Genomic DNA, 18,023 nt, shown 5'->3' on the forward strand with positions numbered 1-18,023 from the left:
ACCCAATGCCCACCACGTGCCAGGCACAGTGCAGGGCCATTAACCTGCATTATTTCCACGTGGAAGGGATGGTGTTTGCACCCTTTTCATTTCCAAGTCCTATGGACATCTTGCGCCAGACCTGGCTAGCTTTGGGACCGATGATCTGCCACATTTGGCCATGGAAGGGAAAGCAGGAAGGTTGCAATGAAAGGTGGGGAAAAGGACCGCCTGCTGAGTCCCGCCCACCTCCAACCCTTACGCGCATGTGCGCCACACACACGGGGCACACACACACACACACACACACACACACACACAGGCATACAACCACATGAACCACTCACGTGCACACACCCGCTCCTCGCTCCTGGCCAGATGGACACTGGCACTACCAGTTGGCAGAGGATATATCCCGGGGGAGGAGGCTGCCGCTAAGAAGGCTGGATGAAGACGCTAAAGAAGCTGGGGACACAGCGGGTCCTCTGTCTGCAAGGACAAGAATGCTGCCTCCCAACCAGGAGTTCTAGATGCCCAGGAAACTCTAGGGTGGAGAAAAGAGACACAGGCAAAGTGTCTACTCTTTATTCCACTAATGCCTCTTGAGAAGTGATATCTCTGTAAAGGCAAAGTTCCTGAGATGAAGCTTAACATGGCCACTTTAGGGGGAAAAAAAAAAACCAAAAACCCTGTGTTCCAGGAATGTAACAACAGAAAATAATTAAGGTCTAATAAGGTCAGTGTTCCACCTTAACACCTTTTCAGTTCCAGTTAAAACCTCTACTAATTTGCCAAGGAAAACCAGCCTCACTTGGGTCTTATTATTTGAATCACGTCCTGTCTCTTAATTTAAACGAGAGACTCGCATAAGGATTTTTTTATTTTAAATTACAATGCCGACTTTCTTCCAGTTGATTACGGTATATGACTCTCTGTTGGAAGGCCATTATTTTTTGCTATGATTTACAAAGCATTTAAAGCGAAATCAATGTAATAAATATTGAAGTATTGTAATAGATAATTCCATATATTTAACTGGAGACACAGTGCGGCCCTGGTTTGGGCATCCAGGAAAGGGAGCAGGGGGAGGATGGTGGGGGAGGGGGGAGAGTGACCTGATGCTCATGCTAGGGGTGACATCTTTTCTTCTGGATTCATTTAGCCAGGACTCACCGAGCCCTCCCCAAGGTCCTGTACACTGAACTTGGAGCCACGGAGAGTTGTGGGATGCCCAGGACCTGTCCTCTAGTGTCACAGACTCTTTGAAGAAATTCCCCTGCAAAGGAAGGGAACAGTGATGAAGGCCACCCTAACCCGCATACACAGCCCTGGGATGGGGGAAGGCGTTCAGCAGAGCGAAGTCCTGAATGTTGGGGAAATGAGTGGAGCTGCTTTTGCTACCCTCTCGCCTTCCTTACGTCCCCTCCCCTCTCCTCTTCCCTCCCTGGGCTGAACTGTCTTTGCTCAGCATCTACAGGCCCCTGAGTTGGTGAAGCTCAATGCAGAACACACAGCCCAGCATTTGCAGCCCTGAAAAGCCCTGGATGCGGGGAGAGGTGTGAAGGGGGAGATGGTGCCCCAGTCTCCACCAGCACTCTTGGTGTGTGACCTGGGACCAGCCCCCTTGGTACAGACCCCATGGCCAGGAGATGTTGACCGCCCCCAGGCCCCGCAGCTGTGGACGGTCAGATTTGCCCCATCTCTCCAGGGAGCTGGGCTGGAGGACAGGGTCCAGAGTAGAGGCCCAGACGGCTTCCCCACGAGCCCAGCTGGGAAGCCCTCCTGCCTGCCCCTGCGCCGCCTGCCCGGCCAGTCTCAAAACGTACCTGGGAGCAGGTTCCTTTTCTACTCCATAACCCACCGCCCCGGAGGGAGCAACCCCCACCCCCCACTTCTTCCCATCCTCAGAGTCATTGCAAGGGGGTCACATGTCTGTTCCCACGTGGGCTCTGCTCCCAGGTTCCTGGCTTGATTCAGAAACTCACGCCCAGCAGTGAGGGCAGCGCGCAGGGAGCAGCAGCCTATGGGTTGGTCCCAATAACACACCCCTAGTGCAGGCAGTGTGCTGTCTGCTGAGCGATCGGAGCACTGGGGAGGTTTTCATAGAGGTTGTGCGGACCATACAGTGCCAACTGAGCATGCACACACTGACTACAGTGCAAGCTTGTGACTGACCGGTAGCGCGTGCACGCGCGCGCATGCGCACGCACGCACACACGCGTACATCTAGCGGATCCCACGGGAGGAAGATGTATTGGCCCTTGCCTTCCCACCCCAAGCCTGAACCCAAGCCCTAAGTCCCTAGCTCTGAACATATTCCGCTATAAATCCCAGGAGGGGACATGCAGGGGGGAAAGGAGCAGAGAAAGGAGATTTACAGCAAACTTGCTTCCTGACACCTCTCTGGCCCATCCCATAAAATAACAGTATCAACAGATAAATCACAGAGTCTCAGGAGACCTCACCCTTGCCCATATGGGGTCTTTGGTGGGAGTCATCAGGACAAGGGCAGAGGGATTCACCCAGCTAATTCTCCATGATACCAGGAGTCCCAGACGGCCTGGGGAAAGGGGAGGTCTCAGCTCTAATCATTCGAGTGTGAGGAGGTGGAGAATGGGGTGAGGGCAGAGGGCAGGAGCTTTCATCACCCAAAACAGACCAAAGCATCTCTAGATTCAGCATGGGCTTTGAGCAAATCTCATCTCTAGTTCGTAGCGGCGTGCCTTTGAGCAAGTTACTTAACCTCTCTGGGGCTGGGTTTATTTCTCTGTCAAGGCAGGACATTGAATATCCACCTGATAGGATAAAGCGCATTCCTTGCCCTCTCCAGGCTGCAGTGTTCCATCTGTAAAGTGGGAGGACATGGAAAGTGCTTGGTCTTTAGGGCTCACCCCTCCCAACATCAGAGCCCAACAGGTAGGACCAGCTTCCAATGGGCACCGTACCCAAGAGGAGTGGGCAGGGTGGGGCTGCAAGCCCGGGGTGGGTGTGGCCACACAGACCAGGCAGAAGATGTCACCGTCAGGGAGAGGCCAGAGGGGCTCCATCTGACAGGTCCCCACAGTTCTGACCACTCCAAGCCGGAGATCCCACCCCACCCCTATTACAGCCTGGATAGCCATTGATGGGGCAGGGGGACGCATTGCAGCGATGAACTTTCCTCCAGAGGTGGGAGCTGGTGGGCGAGTCTCCACTCAGCCTCCTCCCTTACTCATGGAGAGACCCCCTGGCTTCCCTCCTGCCTGTGCAGCCCCTCATCCCCATCCAACATCCCTGCTCATCTTCCCCCTGCCCTGGGCACCTTCCACCAACCAACGGTGTGCAGAATGACACCCCAGTTCTTCCCAATCTTCCAGTCCCCGCCCTCCCTCCTTGCATCCCTCCTCCACTTCTCCTGCGTCCTCCACCTCCCTGATCCCTTCGCCTCTCTCCTCTCCTCCTCTGGGCCCTCTCTTCTCCTCTCCCACTCCTGTTTCTCTGGTGTATTTCTCCCCCTTCTTCTCCACTCCCCTCCCCTTCACTGATTCTTCCCTTTTCATCCCCTCCTGGCTCTCCTGCCTGCCCTTCTTCTCTCTAGGTCTGATTCAGAGAGCCAAGGTGGCCTTGGGGGAGTGAGCATGTGTGTAGGAGGGCAGTGGGGGCTGGAAGGGGGCACGCTCTGGCCTGAGCCCCCCAGCCCACCCCCAGTATCGCTCCGGCCGCAGGAGGATGGGAGTTCACCCGCAGGGCAGCTGTCAGCGGCTCAGTGGATGGATGAGTGAAAGTGGAGGGGGTGGGGAGGCGAAGGTGCTGGGGAGGGAGCTGTCTTCAACTAAACATGAGTGTGGTGGGTGAAATAACGGGGCTGTTATTAAACAGCCCCACCCGAGGCACCTCGGCCGGAGACCCAGCCCTCCTGCCCACCTCCCTGCAGTCCCGTGCCCCACCCCACCCCCATCCCCAAAGTCCCCTCATCCCAGAGGCCTGTGAGTTTCACTGATCCTTTGGGCAGACCCGGAGGCCCTCCCCCAAGTCCCGGGACCCCTGCCTCTCCACCAGCCTTCCCCATCACCCCCCCATCAGAGGAGGGGCAGCTGGGACTGGGACCCCCCAGGCGACCTGCTTCCAGAGTGGTGTCTGGGGAGATCAGCACCCCAGAGCCGACAGGCTTATTAGGAGGCCTTTGTGGAGAAGCAGGCTGGGGAAGAGGAATGGGGATTTTCCATTATCCAAGCAACTGAATTACACAGTCAGGGGATCAGGGGAGAACTCGGTGCTTAAGCTGCTCTTCACGGCCCAGCCTCTGTCCTGGCGCTCAGCCTCCTGCGTGCTCAGCAGGGATCTTAGGGAGCCTTGTCTGTCTGCTTTGGTGGTGTCTTTTTTGTGACTGGAGTCAGCCTTGAGGGCAAAACCAAGTCTCATCTCTTCCCACCCCACCCCCACCCCCCGAGCTATTACACCAAAACGTGGCTCAAAGGGGACCAGCTTGCTACCATCTGCACCAATCCTCACCTTCCATGAAGACCTTGGGTCTGCAGATCAATCCAGAAGTGTGGCTCGGAGAGGTGAAGTGACTTTCTCTAAGTCTTACACCAAGTAAAGGGCAAATTGAGATGGTTTCCTGACTGTGGCTGGATGTAGAGGTGAACCAGGCCCACACCAGGGACTGCAAGGAGCCCAAGACTGCTTTTCTCTCTTACTAGAAGTGAGCTTCATCAGCCCCGACATCAGCTTTAAAAGAGAACAGAGCCTGCTCCCATTTCGTCTCCAAGGCAGGGGGCCAGACCATAGCAGATGGTGGAGGGCAGGGGAGGGGAGAGGGGGTGGAAAGGAGATTAGACTTAAAGAATCCAAATTCTTCAGGCTTCATCTTAGCCTTACCACTAACTTGCTGTGTGGCCTTGGGCAAACCCACGCCCCTCTCTGTGCTTCAGATGGCTTATCTGCAAAACTGAGATCACATCTTTTTTAGAATGATTTTGAAGGTATTGGAAGAGCATCCCCTGGTGCATATTAGCTGTTTAAAATGATGGTGGGAGCAGAATCGGAGGTGATTTCATTTCTTTTACCCAGAGCGGTGCCCACTCCCTGAAACAAGAGGCTCCAGTGCACATTCAAGCAACTGGTACTTCCCCCTGGGAGGCCAAATCCATCATGTTCAGCAACTATTGCCCTCCCCCACCTGGTATAAGGTTATTGGGGGGTCACGCCCCTGTGCCCTGTGTCCACTTTCTAGAAAGAGGCCCAGAGCCCACCACCCTAGCCCCATGTGGCCCCTAGAGGCCTTTTGCTGACTAAATGGCCTTCTCCGACCTTCCCGATGACCTATGTTCTTTCCAACCAGAAAATTCTATGACCCTGTGACCCCTGAAAGCCCTGCCCTGCTAATGGTTTTATGATCTTCTCTACGGAATCCTCTCTCTGCCCTCCCTAACCCCCAGGCCCCTTTCAGTAGGTCCTAGTCAAAATAAACAACATTTATGACCAGAGCAGGATTCAAGGTCCACACTGCAAACAAACGTAGAGCCCTTTGAAGGTGCCTGGGGAATCCATCACGGTCTGGGGTGTGATGCTCCCCAGGCCCGAGGGGAGGTGGGCCCTGGGAAGGGGCACAGGCATGGGAAGCTGGGCTCTGGATCTAGGTTTAGAATCTGAGGATCCTGAGCTGCGTCTGGGGCTCCCTCCTCAGCACCAAGCCCGGCCTCCCTTTGAGGGAAGGCGGTGGGGTGGGGGAAGGACCGGGCAGGACCCAAGGCGCCCACTGTGGTCAGCGACCTTTCTGAAAAGAGAAAAAGTGGGGGACTCCCCTGGGGATCCGGTGGTTCAGACTCTGTACTTCCAATACAGGGGGAGGAGGTGCAGGCCCCCTTGGGGGCCAGGGCCAGATTGGGTGTGTCATCCGGGGAGAAAATGAAAGGAGACAAAATGAATGAGCTGGGGGGGAAATCGAGGCAAATGGAGAAAAAGCAAGCATGAGTGGATGAGAGGGTAAGAGTCCAAACCACAGGAGTCTCAGGGCCCATCACTGTCTCCAGGGCTCGCCTGAACAGTGGAGCAACAGTAGGCAGCTTGGGACAGAATTCCTAAGGAAGCAGATTAGTCTAAACACTCAACCCAGCCTGGCCTGCCTCCTGGGCCTGCCAGCAGACCTATAGAGAGAGGGAGACTGTGGGCGAGAGCGAGAACCTGGGTCCATCCCGAGTCTCTCCCGGAGACCCCTAACTTGGACTTCAGTGAATGATGGCGCTGATGGAGCAGTGGGAGCCCCGCGTCCAGAATGAGCCCCTCTTCCTCCATCCCACCCAGGTGAAGGGCCGAGCACCAGCCCCCGCGCTCTATTAACCATCCTCCCACTGAGAAAGAGGCCCACAGGCGGCAGCCCACTCCTGGCTCATCTCGGCCTCCCGCTGGCCACGTGGATGGGCCGCCTCCACTGGACTCCAAGTCTCCCTGCAGGTGCGGCTGCGGGAGCAGGTTTGTTTTCTTCGGGAGGGACAGGATCTGCCTGGGGAACTGCGGTTGCTGAATATTAAGGTAGGATTCCCAAAGGCCTGAGTCTGAGAGCAGCTTTCTAGGACATGCAGCTCAAGGTTTTTTCCTCCAGCTCTGGTGTACCAGCCTGCAGAACTGGGGCACGGGCCTAGGGGGCTGGTGTCCTCTGACTCAGGGCTGGAGCTGGGGTGGGGGGGTTGGGGGGGCGTACTTTCCCCTGGAGACCTGTGCCTCACCATTTACCCTACTAAAAATACCATGCTGCCCAACAGGTGGGGTGAGGAGCTAGATGGGAAATATGTGCAGTTAGCAAGGTATCGATCACATTTATCAGGGACCCGCTTTATAGTATTTGCATCTGTGGCAGATAATTAATATATGGAAGGCTAGAACAAAGGTGGAAGAGAACAAAGGGGGAGCTGGAAAGGCAGGCCTGAGGTTTTCCAGCATAAACAGTTTGTTTGAAAAATCCTCCTCCTAAACTGAAAGAAGAATTTTACTGGCTTTTTATGATCTTATACAAGTGAATTAGAACTTGCAGCTGAGTACCCTGGTGCCCAGCAGGGTGCTTTAAAAATAAAAGGTCCTCCGTGGCATTGGGTTTCAGGGCTACGAGGACCTTGGAGAGCATCGAGGCCAGTGGATCTCAACACTGGTTGAATATAGAATCACCTGGGGCATTTTTTTTTAAAAATGAGATGCCAGATGCCCACCTCCAGAGATTTTGATCTAATTGGTCCAGGTGGAGCCCAAGTGTGTGTGTGGTTTTTTTTTTAAAGCTCCCTAGATGGTTCTGCTTTGCAGCCAGGGTTGAGAACCACTGGTCTGAGCCAATACTTCACTTAACAGATGTAGAAACTGAGGCCCAGAGACCAGGTTACCTAGGCTCACACAGGGCCAGGGCCACTGACGCCAATCAGACATCCTGCCTTGTTTGTTAAATGAGCAGACAAAAGACTGATCCTCCATTGGAGGCATCTCTGTCTGCAGAGACCAGCTACCCAACCCCCGTCCTCCCACCCCCGCATTTTCATATTCTTTTCATCACAAGCCGGGCCGACTACCATCTTGACCCTGCTTCTCGTGGCCTCTCATCCTGAAGGCCTTGGGGCTTATCCAGGGCAAACGTCTGGTTCAGACACTGTCCACCGTGTCTGGAGCCTTGGAGAGGAACAGGGCACTTGTAGCACCGTGGCCGCAGGGAGTGTCAGTGTCTATCCAAGAGCAGGGATGTGTGTGTGCAAATGCATCCATGTGCATAGACACACACCTGTGTGCAGAGGACTCTTCTGCATGGGGGCACCCATCCTTCCAGGCATACGGGCACTCTCAGTGAGAACATTTATGTATGGATGTGTACACACCCACATGCAGCATGGTACACACGTTCACAGTAGCCCCTGTCTACACAGCAGTGTAAGTGCATGAGGACATATGTGTAAACGGACCAGAGTTCCTACAGTGCTGGTGTGTGGGTCCGTAATGGTGTACACGTGTATAATGCTGCATCTGCATGTACAGAATATACACTTGCATTTATCGCTGGAGACTTGCATGTAACAATATATACATGGCTGATTGGCTCTGTGTGTGTGTGTGTGACTGGCAGTCTGTGTGTGCGGGACACAGGTTTATGTAGAGACAGAAAAGGTGTCTGCTGTTTCCATCGTTTCTCCTAAGGAATCACTGGGAAATACACATGTGGGAAAACTGTATCTTTCATGCTTAAATATATTTCCACACATATAAATGAAACGTGGTATTGTACCAACTAAGATGCTGCATGTTAACATCATGTATCATTGATAGAATTCAATAAGCCATGCAAGGCCCTGGTAGCATTCCTTAAAATTTTATTTAACACTGTTTCAGCCAAGCAGCGTTGGGCCAAGCCTCGTACACACTGTGGATTACGGGCGCAAATGCGTAATTTGTAGGATATAATATACAACACGAGAGAAACGTAACAGAGAAGCATCACCTAAAAATTCCAACGGTCTCCATCTTTCTTTGGGCTCAACTTCATCCCCTTCGTTCCCCAAACATGATTAAAACCCATTCCTTCACACTTCCCTAGGAGGTCGCTGCATTTGTGGTGAAGAGAGATAAAATGTGGGTGAGGATTTAGGGTGGGGGAAGAGATAACACTCTAAGACCTGGTCTCTGGAATGTTTCTACTCCTCCCCAGCCTGTCACAGGCAGTCTCGGGCCCCTACAACACGGAGACTGACGGAAGCATCTTCAGAGTCCCTCGGGTTGACTGAAAAGTTATTCACTCAGAATGAGTAAAGAGAGCATTGAACTTATCAAATTGATAGTAAATCCTTCATTAAAAGATTCATAGGAATGGTTCCCTGCTTCTCTTTTTTGAAGGGGAAACCACGTCCTCTCTTGAGCCCAAAGGAGAACGACCTTGCACACAGTTACAGGCCTGCCAGCCCCCCTTTCAAAACGTGGGCTGGCCGTTTGCCTGAAACATCAGCTAAATGATGAGTGGCCTGAGAGAACAGAAAAACTCAGGAGCTGGGGAGATGGGATCCAAACTAGAACGTGAGCAAGAAAATGGTGGAACCACCACTGAGGGGCCTCCAAGCTGAAAATGCTCCTTGACCAGCCAGCCACCGGGCAGTGAAGACAGGTCAAGGTCCCACGTGGATACACACCCATGTATAAGACAGATGACTAATGAGAACCTTCTCTGTGGCACTGGGAGCCCTATTCAGCGCTCTGGGGTTACCTAAATGGGAAGGAAATGCAAAAATGGGGATGCCTGTATACACACAGCTGATTCACGTTGCTGTACCGGAGAAGCTAACACAACACTGTAAAGCAACTATACTCCAATAAAATTTTTTTTAAAAAACAATCCCACGTGGGGCCTGCGAGCCCTGTTCTCTGGAATCTCCGCTTGCCATCCCTGGGCTTCATTTTGGCTTGACACCACCAGGACTGAGACAAGGAACTCCCTACGCCTGCCCGCCTGTGTTTCTGTAACTTCCCTCCAACTGAGCCTGAGGGGCCTGTGAAGTAAAGACAGGCAGCCTAATTTGAACAGCGATCAGAACCCCCACCCCACCCCAACTCCCCAACTCCTCTGCCACCCACAGCAAAGCGGTCATCAGAACTATCTTTCCAGACAGTCCCCCGGCCCCTCTCCACCAGCAGCGATATCAGCCAACCTGCTTGAACGCCAGCACCAAAAAGGACTGTATCGTCTTCACACGCTGAAGCCTCCAGAGCCTGGTGCTGTGAGCTGGCGCCTGGGTGAATATAGGGAAAAAAAAACAAAAAACAAAAAACAAGTTTCCTAATGTTTAGATTAGAACTTAGAATGGGAAAAAGCGCCCATTGGTGTACGTGCCCCTCTCCAGCACACACTCACACACACACACACACACACACACACGGCCATACAGACAAATCATGAATCATCTCTGTGGCTGAGCATTTTAGCGTTCAGTAATATTCTCAGAGGCCCAGGGTTTTCAGGCAAATCCCAGGTCTGTGCACAAGGACACTGCATAAATCCCTCCCCTTATGAAAGGCCAGTCTGAGCAGATGGGACCACTCCTAAGTAAACTGTGGAGCCCTCCCCATCTCTGGAGGAGCGGCAGGGGGCCAGCCCTACCAGCCCAGAGATCAACAGAAGCTAATGTTCTCATCCCCAACTTACCTCTCCGAGGGAAGTGTCCGTTTGAACACACAGTCCTCCCTCTGCTCCCCCAAGGGGAAGGCAGATCCCGAAGGGGACTGGGGGAAACCGGTGCAGAGCAAGTGGTGGCCAGAGTCGGGTAGGCGAAGATGAGCATCGGAGAGCAGGCCAGGGCTGGAGGAGGTAAGAGGCCAGAGGGCCCCTCCAAGCCAGGTTCTTTCCATGTTAAGTCTGGGGAAAGAACCTCAAAGCAACTCCACTTCTTGATAATCTGCCTCATTAATATTTATTCAACAAAAGAGTGTTTTTAAGAAGAAGGAAGGGCCAGAGAATTAAATACTCAGCAGAGGTCGATGCTTCCTCCACCCCATTCTCTCTGGCCCCCCACCTGCAGCCTAGGCCAAAGATACATGCCACACCGTTTACCACCTCAGCCCTCTTCAGCTCCCCAGGTGTGTCAGAAAGACATAAGGCAGGGGGATGGAGAGAGACAGACAGACCTGGGCACCCCCAGGTGCTCCCCAGGAAATGCATGGACTGTGAAATTACACCAGGGCTGGACAACTTACCACCATGCTGGAACCCTTGGGGTACTGAAATAATTAACTTGCTAATCAGCTACACCTTGCTCTTTCCTTTCTTCCTGGAAAAATAACAATTGCAAATCGCCTTCATATCAGGTTGCTGTGTCAGTCACTTGGAGACAAACGATGCTCTGGAAGAAATACTCTCTTGCCTGCGTGTAAACTGAACCGGCTCCTACCAAGTGAGGCCTCTGCCCCCTTCTCCTCCTCCCCAACCCTTCCCACCAGGTGTGGAGGCGGCACTGGGGGAGGGGGACACAGAATGCTTCTGAGGGGCAGAGCTTTTTTTCTGTCCACGGCACAGAGCTTTACCATCTCCGCTAAGCTTTCTTGATTTCGGCCCTCTTTAGCCCGCTCGCCGGCGCTAAACAGCCAAGATCCATGTGGAGAAAAGAGGATTGATTAGAATCGTAATAATAATCCCTGGCATTCGTCCGGCTTTCGCATTTACAAAGTGTTTCTACACATTATCTCATTCAGTCAGAGGAGGCCGGAGCTGGAGGGAATCTGAGCAATCACGTAGCCCAATTCCTGCGGGTTACCGGTGGGGAAACTGAGGCCCCAAGAGGTTGAATGTCTTCCCCAAAGGCCACAGCTAAGGACAGCGTGGCCAGGTCCTCGTGTTCACTGCCTAGAGACCCTGGGCCGTCTCCCATCCTCTGAAAAGAGGGAAAGGGCGTGATCACCTTTTGGGTCCACTGTGGATGTAAACCAGGAAGGCAAAAAATTATAAGAGTAGAGCGTGGGCACCAGTAAAAGCCAATGTCACAAGAAATGGTTTGGGGGGACGGGGAGTGGAGAAGACTAGTGGACACACTTCCCCACTGTCTTTGTCCCCTTGCCTCCCCCTTCTCTCTAGGCTTCAAAATATGAACATTATGCAGTTTGGGATCTAAGGCTTAATTCGGCCACAGGTCCCCAGGGAGGGTGTGGGAGCGGGGGCGTGCTTTTCTTGGATTTAAATCTGGCACCTCCACTCCCAGGATTCACGGCACGAGGGGCTCATGTGTGCACACGTATGTCCACTCAAGACGCTGGATTTAGTGGTGAAAAACGGCATCTTGATCCTTTCACAGATCAGATGATTTGCAAATTAATAGCTCTTCACCCCCTCCCCAGGCACACACACACACACACACACACACACACACACACACACACACACACACACACACACACACACACACACACACACACACACACACACACACACACACACACACACACACCCCACCCACCACTCCTGGCTCTGAGGAGGTGAAAAAAGATTTCTGGTGAAGAGAGACACAAGAGTGGAAAAATATCAGGTGGGACAAGGAAGCAAACTGACACTGGATTCTGGAGGAAGACACTTCTCCGTGAGTGGCAGCAGTGTATTTCGACGGGGGTCTCGGCATTTCCTTGCCCTCGTGGCCTGAGCCCCCTCGGAAGGTAAGCGGTTCCTTTGTGTGTTCGTTTATTACTAAGCCCAACTCTTTTCCTTCTAAAACTCCTTCTTCTCCCTGTTGAGCTGACCATGCTTCTGGATTTATGAAGAGAGATGTTTTAGCAGAAATCCCCCAGAGTGGCCCATCAGCCCTAAATCCCAGGCCCGCTCACCCCCCGAAGACCCCATGACACACAGCATGCCAACACGGCTTCCTCTTGCCTATGCATTAGCCATCCATTGTGGCAACCTGACATCTCTCACACATAAAACCGTAAGAGAGAAATAAAATATCTGTCTCTTGGCGAAAATAAAGCTTTGCCTCCCTCCTGATGTATAGGATATAAAATAAAGCCGCGGCTCCAATAGTGGCTTTTCCTTATGCCGGAGTTGCCTTTGCACACACGGAGACAATGAAGACGGATGGTTTGGGACGAGGCCCAGCCTCCTGGGGCCGCCTTCACCCTGTTTTATGGTCGTCTCTCCCCCTCCTCCCCGTCTTTTTCTTTCTTCTTCACTTTCTTTCCTTTCTGCTGTGGCTTTGCCTTTCATTTGCCCTTCTCTTTCTTTCCTCTGGAACTTTATTCCTCTTGTTCACTTTCTTTCTGAAGCAGGGAGACAAGAACCGAGTTGCTCACCTTCCCCGACGCGCCCGCCATCTCTCCCCACCTCCCCCTTCTCCAGACCCCCAACTCTCCCCGGACTGCCAGCCCCTATGACAAATCTTGCTGGGACTGCTTGGGGACTTGCTTTGGTCAAAAGTACAAACGTTCCCCAGGGACAATTAAAAATGTATTTAGTGGTGGTCGGGGGTGGGATTTTCTTTTCCCCCCTTGAGGAACTGCCCTCCTCCCTTTCCTCTCCCTAGACTCCAGTGGTTTGTGGATTTCAGCAGTTATTTATTTAGCCCCCGAGGAGTCAGCAGAGCAAAGCTGCCACCTCGAAGGGGCGAGAGTTGACATCTACCTCTCAAGCCCCAGCCTCAAACCTGCCTCATCAGACAGACCGTGTGGGCCTTGGGCCCCTTCCAGCCAACTCAGCTGCCCCCGAGGTTTGACTCCAGTGCCTCCCGATCTGCCCTGCCTCGTTCCCCAGTCCTGGGAGCTAGGGTGCAGTGTGAGGGCAAGAAGATGGGGCCCTCCCTGGGCTCACATAGAGAGGCGGAACTGTCACCCTCACAATCACAAACGTGGTCACCTCCCCCCCCCAACACACACTTGACACTCCCACGGTGCACAGCGGCCACCTTTTGTCTCCTCCATCCTCGGAGGCCTAGCTCCTACCAGGTGGGCATCGCTCCCCTCTGTGTCCTTCCTCTGTGTCTCCAGAAGCTTCTTCCCATCCCTGCCCTGACCTCATCCCTTGGGCTGCTTCCTGACCCATTCAGAACCTCACCTGCTCTGACAAAGGATGCAGGATACATCCCAGGTGAGGGAAGAGTAAGTAGTGACTGGAAGAAAAGTGGGTGCAAGGTCTGGGTTCCCGGGTGAACAACAGGGAGGGAGGGGGAGCTTTGGTGTTGCCTGGACGCAGGCAGTGTCCAGCAGAAGGGCTGTGGGTGGCTTTCAGCCTCTGAGACCGATGAAGGGGTGTGTGTGTGTGTGTGTCTGTATGTGTGTGGAGGGCCCCTGGTCACCCCTAATTTGAGAAGAGCTTTATTAATGCAAACATGGAAGGAGCTGGTGAGGCGGCAACATCTATTGAACTCTGCCCCCACGGCGGGGGCAGGTTCAGAAAGAACTCAATCCCACTCGCAAAGCTTTGGGGTCTCTCTCTCCACCTGGTATCTCTCCAGATATCAGCAGCGACCACCGCCATTAGGTAAGGGGAGAGAGTCAATTAGTGAGAGGATTAATTACTCGGAGGCACGAGCCCCGTTTGTCTTCCTTACCGGGTGCGAGTGTGTTCAGACAGAGGAACATGGGCACGCACCCAAATACACATTGTTGTCACGCCGTCTTAGACGTTTTATTTATTTGCTGGATTCCTGCCCAGAGCCGCTCACACACTCTTCCACGGGCTCTGAGTCTCCCACCCAGCAGGCCGCCCCCTTTTCTCCTGCCTGTGATCGGCTGTCATAGCCGGGACACCCTTCGGTCCCCCCTAGGCGCCTGCAGACTCCTGGGCTCTGAGCCTCACTCACCCTGCCACCTTTTTTGGTCACAGGGTGCCTTACCGTTTCTTTTCCTCCATGCATTTCCCCCAGTATGTCTTTCCTTCTTTCATCCCTGCTTACTTTTCCACGGTCCTTCTCTTTTTCCCCTCTGGGCTTCTATTCCCCTCTTCACTGTTCCCCTGCCCTCATTTCTGTCTCTTTCTCTCTCTCTCCCTGTTCTGCCTTCTCCAGCTCACCCTGTCCATCCCAGGCTGTCCACGTCCTGTCTTTGCTCAGTGGGGCAGTGCTGAGATCACCACGCTCGACCTGGCTCCCCGCTTGCGTGCCCAGGGTGCCTCCAGCCCTCGTGGGAAGCCCAGTGTTGCTTACCCAGCCCGAGCACACACCATGAAGGCCCGGTCAGATGCTGCCCTTTCCCGGCCTTGAGGTCCCCCACCTCCCCTAACCTGGGTCTTGGAAATGTGGCCCAGAAGAAGTACACAAAGGCGCAGCAGGGTGACAAGCTCCCCAAACTTCTCATCTTCAGTAGTGCACCGACCCTGGAATTTCAGGGTTTCTTTCCCAGGAAGAAAGGAGGTAATTCCGACCCCCCCAACCCCACCCCACCCCACCCCACCCCACCCCCCCCACACACACTTACTACGTGGTTCTGGGCAGATTGTGAAAAGAAAAACAAAAACTAAAGTGCTGCATGCAAATAGGTCATTTCCAGGAGAGCGTGTTGGAGTGAGACTAGGAGAGCGTGTTGGAGTGAGACTAAGGCAACCCAAAGCAGGAGCAAAGAAAGGAGACAGCGGGAGAGGTTGGATCAGATCCCCAACTCAGGGCAGCTTCCAGGACTGCACCAGTGGTGTCCTCTAGAGTCAGTACGGAGTTTGCTTGGCCTCCAGGACTATGAGGGTCTCAGCCGCGCCGGACTCACTCCCTCCTCCCTCTCCCTGGAAGGTGGTGGCCAGCACAGGGACCCAGTCTGCTCTGCTGCAGGCGCCCCGTTTCTCGGGCTCAACTCGGGTTTCTGGGGGCTGAGTGAGGAGGAAAGCGGCCAGGACGGTGGCCCGTGATTAGGACCAAAGGCAACCAACCAAGCTGGCCAACTCGGATCCTTGGGTCTCCCAAGCCCTGCATTGGGAAGGAGGTGATGTGGGGCTTGGAATCAAGGAAGAAACGGGGTGCAAGAGAGGGCACTTTCAGCACCCCAGCTGCAGGGTGGCTGGGAAGAACCGGCAGGACCCTCCCATCCCACATTCCTAGGACCAGGTCCCTCCTCTGGGGCTGGTCTTCAAGGAGATTCTCACAGGAGAAAGCTGTGTTGTGAATGCCCACTTCCTGGGCCCTGTGGGGCCTTTTCCAAGAGTGCCTGGGATGAGGTTCAGAGGATGCTGCGGCCGTTGAGCGATGACTGGGCAGCAAATTGCCCCCTGCAGCACCCGGGGCAGAATTTACACCCCCGGCAGCAGAGCGAGTGGTGTGCGTGGTTGTGGGTTCAGGAGATGTGGAGAGCTTTGGGTGGAAAGCATTTGCGGACTTGAGGACAGGCAGTAAGGGCGGCAGGTGAGGGTGAGGAGAAGAGGCTGGGGCTCTTTGCCAAGCAGACAGGGGTTTAAAAGCAGAGCTGAGCTGACAGGCTTCGGAGGCTGCCAATTTGGAAAGCTGGGTCAGTTTTCTCGCCGTGTCTCTGGGATCAATTACATTTTAAAATAAAAGCTCAATGGAAATGGGGAGAAAACACATTAATTTACTGTACTGTTGCCTTCAAAGCTTTAAAACTGGACTTAATTTCTAGAATCAGGAGTCAGGAGGCCCGCCTTGAGTTGCTCCCCTGCTAGACTCCCAGGTTAGTTCCCCAGGACCTGTTTACTGAGTCATCTGGACACTGGGGCCAGAGAACCTGTCCCAGTCAGAGTCCTGTCCTCGCCCTCAGCTCCCCTAGCTGAGCGCAGGGAGGGACCCTCTGTCCCCCCACGTCGAGGTCCCTGCACCCCCAAACGGGGGCAGCAACGTCCTCCAGCCCATTCTAAAGGCGGCCGCGGCGGACCTTGGGCTCAGGAAGGGCCAGCAGCCGGGTCCAGCTGTCGCTCTGAAGGTCCCCACCAAACGCCCCCCACTCAACCCCGCGGTCCCTCTACTTTGCATGAGAAGGAGCCCAGCTGGGGCGGGGGCGGGGGCGAGCCACTCGGGACAGGATCCGCTATAGATTCCAGAAAGGGGCGGTTGACTTGAGCGCGCTGGTGGCGAGAAGCAAGACAGCTGGGGGTGTAGGGGAGGTGGGGAGAGCTGGGAGACGACTCAGAAGACACCCCCCGCCCCCCACCGCGGGCCTCACCCAGAGCAGCGGGCTGGGAAGGCGCCTCTGGGTCCGGGTGGAGGTGGCGAGGACCCCGGCCACGCAGCTCTTAGCGCCTCCCGGGGTCCCTGAGCACCGGGTACCACTCGGCTGGTTCCTGGAAATGCCCGGTCCGCGGCAGGAGCACAAAGCCAAGTCGCATCCCGAGAAACTGGCCTGCTGGGTTGGGGAACCGCGCGGCCCCTCCCCAGCTCCGCCCTGAACCCCGGCCTGGGAGAGATCCGCGGAGGGGGCTGTTGAGAGAGAGAGAAAGAGAGAAAACCAGCCCCAAAGCAGCCCTCCCGGCAGCGGGGAGCCAGAGCCCAGGTGTGTGTGGAGGGGGTGCGGAGACGGCGAAAGGGGCCTTGGATCCCGAGGTCCAAATGGGCGGAGCGCTAGAGAGGCGCACAGCCGGCCTTAGCTCGGTTTCCAACCGAAAGGTGTCGCGGGCGGCAAGACGAGGGGGCTGCCAGTGGGCCTCGCGGGGTGCGGGGACGTGCGGACGGAGGCTTAAGGATGGAAAGCAGTGTTGGCGGAGTCCTAAAACCCCAGTGTACTGAGCGCAAACCAAATTCGCTGTACCGGCTTCCCGGTTCGTTCGAAGAGGGTATTCCATTTGCAAAGAACTGAGTTCCTTGCCTGTCCAGGTTCGTAACAATTGCGTTTCGGGGAGCATTTCCTCCAACTTAGCTGGGAGAGAGATGTCTGAACCCAGCCCCGCGTATGGGGTCAAAAGGCCATTCCCCAAATACCGGCCAGACCGGGCTGGCTGGCCGCCCATCTTTATTGCCTTCTACACTTGAGTCGAATGCGCCTTCCTCACGCCCCTTCCAGGAAAAAAAAAAAAAAAAAAAATCAAACCGAGGAGCAAATGCGGGGCTTGCCCAGCCCTGCCACCTTCAGATTTCACTTCGGAAGAGATCCGGGTTAAGCATAGGAATGGTGCTGTCGAAACGAATTTGATATTTGGTGTGGGCCGCGGAACTAGAGTGATTCTTCGAGTCTGACTCTCAGGACCCAGATTCGGCCCGCACTTCCGGGAGATCCTGCCCCCACCCCCCCCGCGGGCAGTGGTCCCTAGTTTATACTCCAAGGAAAATGAGGAAGGAAGGCATGGGCTCCGTAAGACGCGAACTACCGGAGGCTGTGCTCTGCGCTTGTCTGCGGAAGCTGGTGCCAGCCTGGAGCCTGGAAAAGGGGAGACGGGAGGCCGGGCCGGTTCTCCACACACCCCCATCCTTCTCAGTCTCCGGGTGGAGTCCCCAGGACGTCGCCGTTCCCTCTGTCACTACCACCCCACCCCCGGCCGCCGCTATTGCCCCCACCGTTTCCCGCCTAGTCGTTTGTTTTCGTCTGTAAAAGGTGTCTCCGGATCACAGTTTTCTCACAACTTCTCGCCGGGGTTGCAACTCCTCACCCGAGGCGCTTCCCCACCCACTCCTCCCCCCCCATCCCCGCCCGAGCCGCGCCTC

Source organism: Cervus elaphus, chromosome 5 (assembly GCF_910594005.1).
Source record: "Cervus elaphus chromosome 5, mCerEla1.1, whole genome shotgun sequence".
In the NCBI taxonomy this organism is placed as follows: Eukaryota; Metazoa; Chordata; class Mammalia; order Artiodactyla; family Cervidae; genus Cervus; species Cervus elaphus.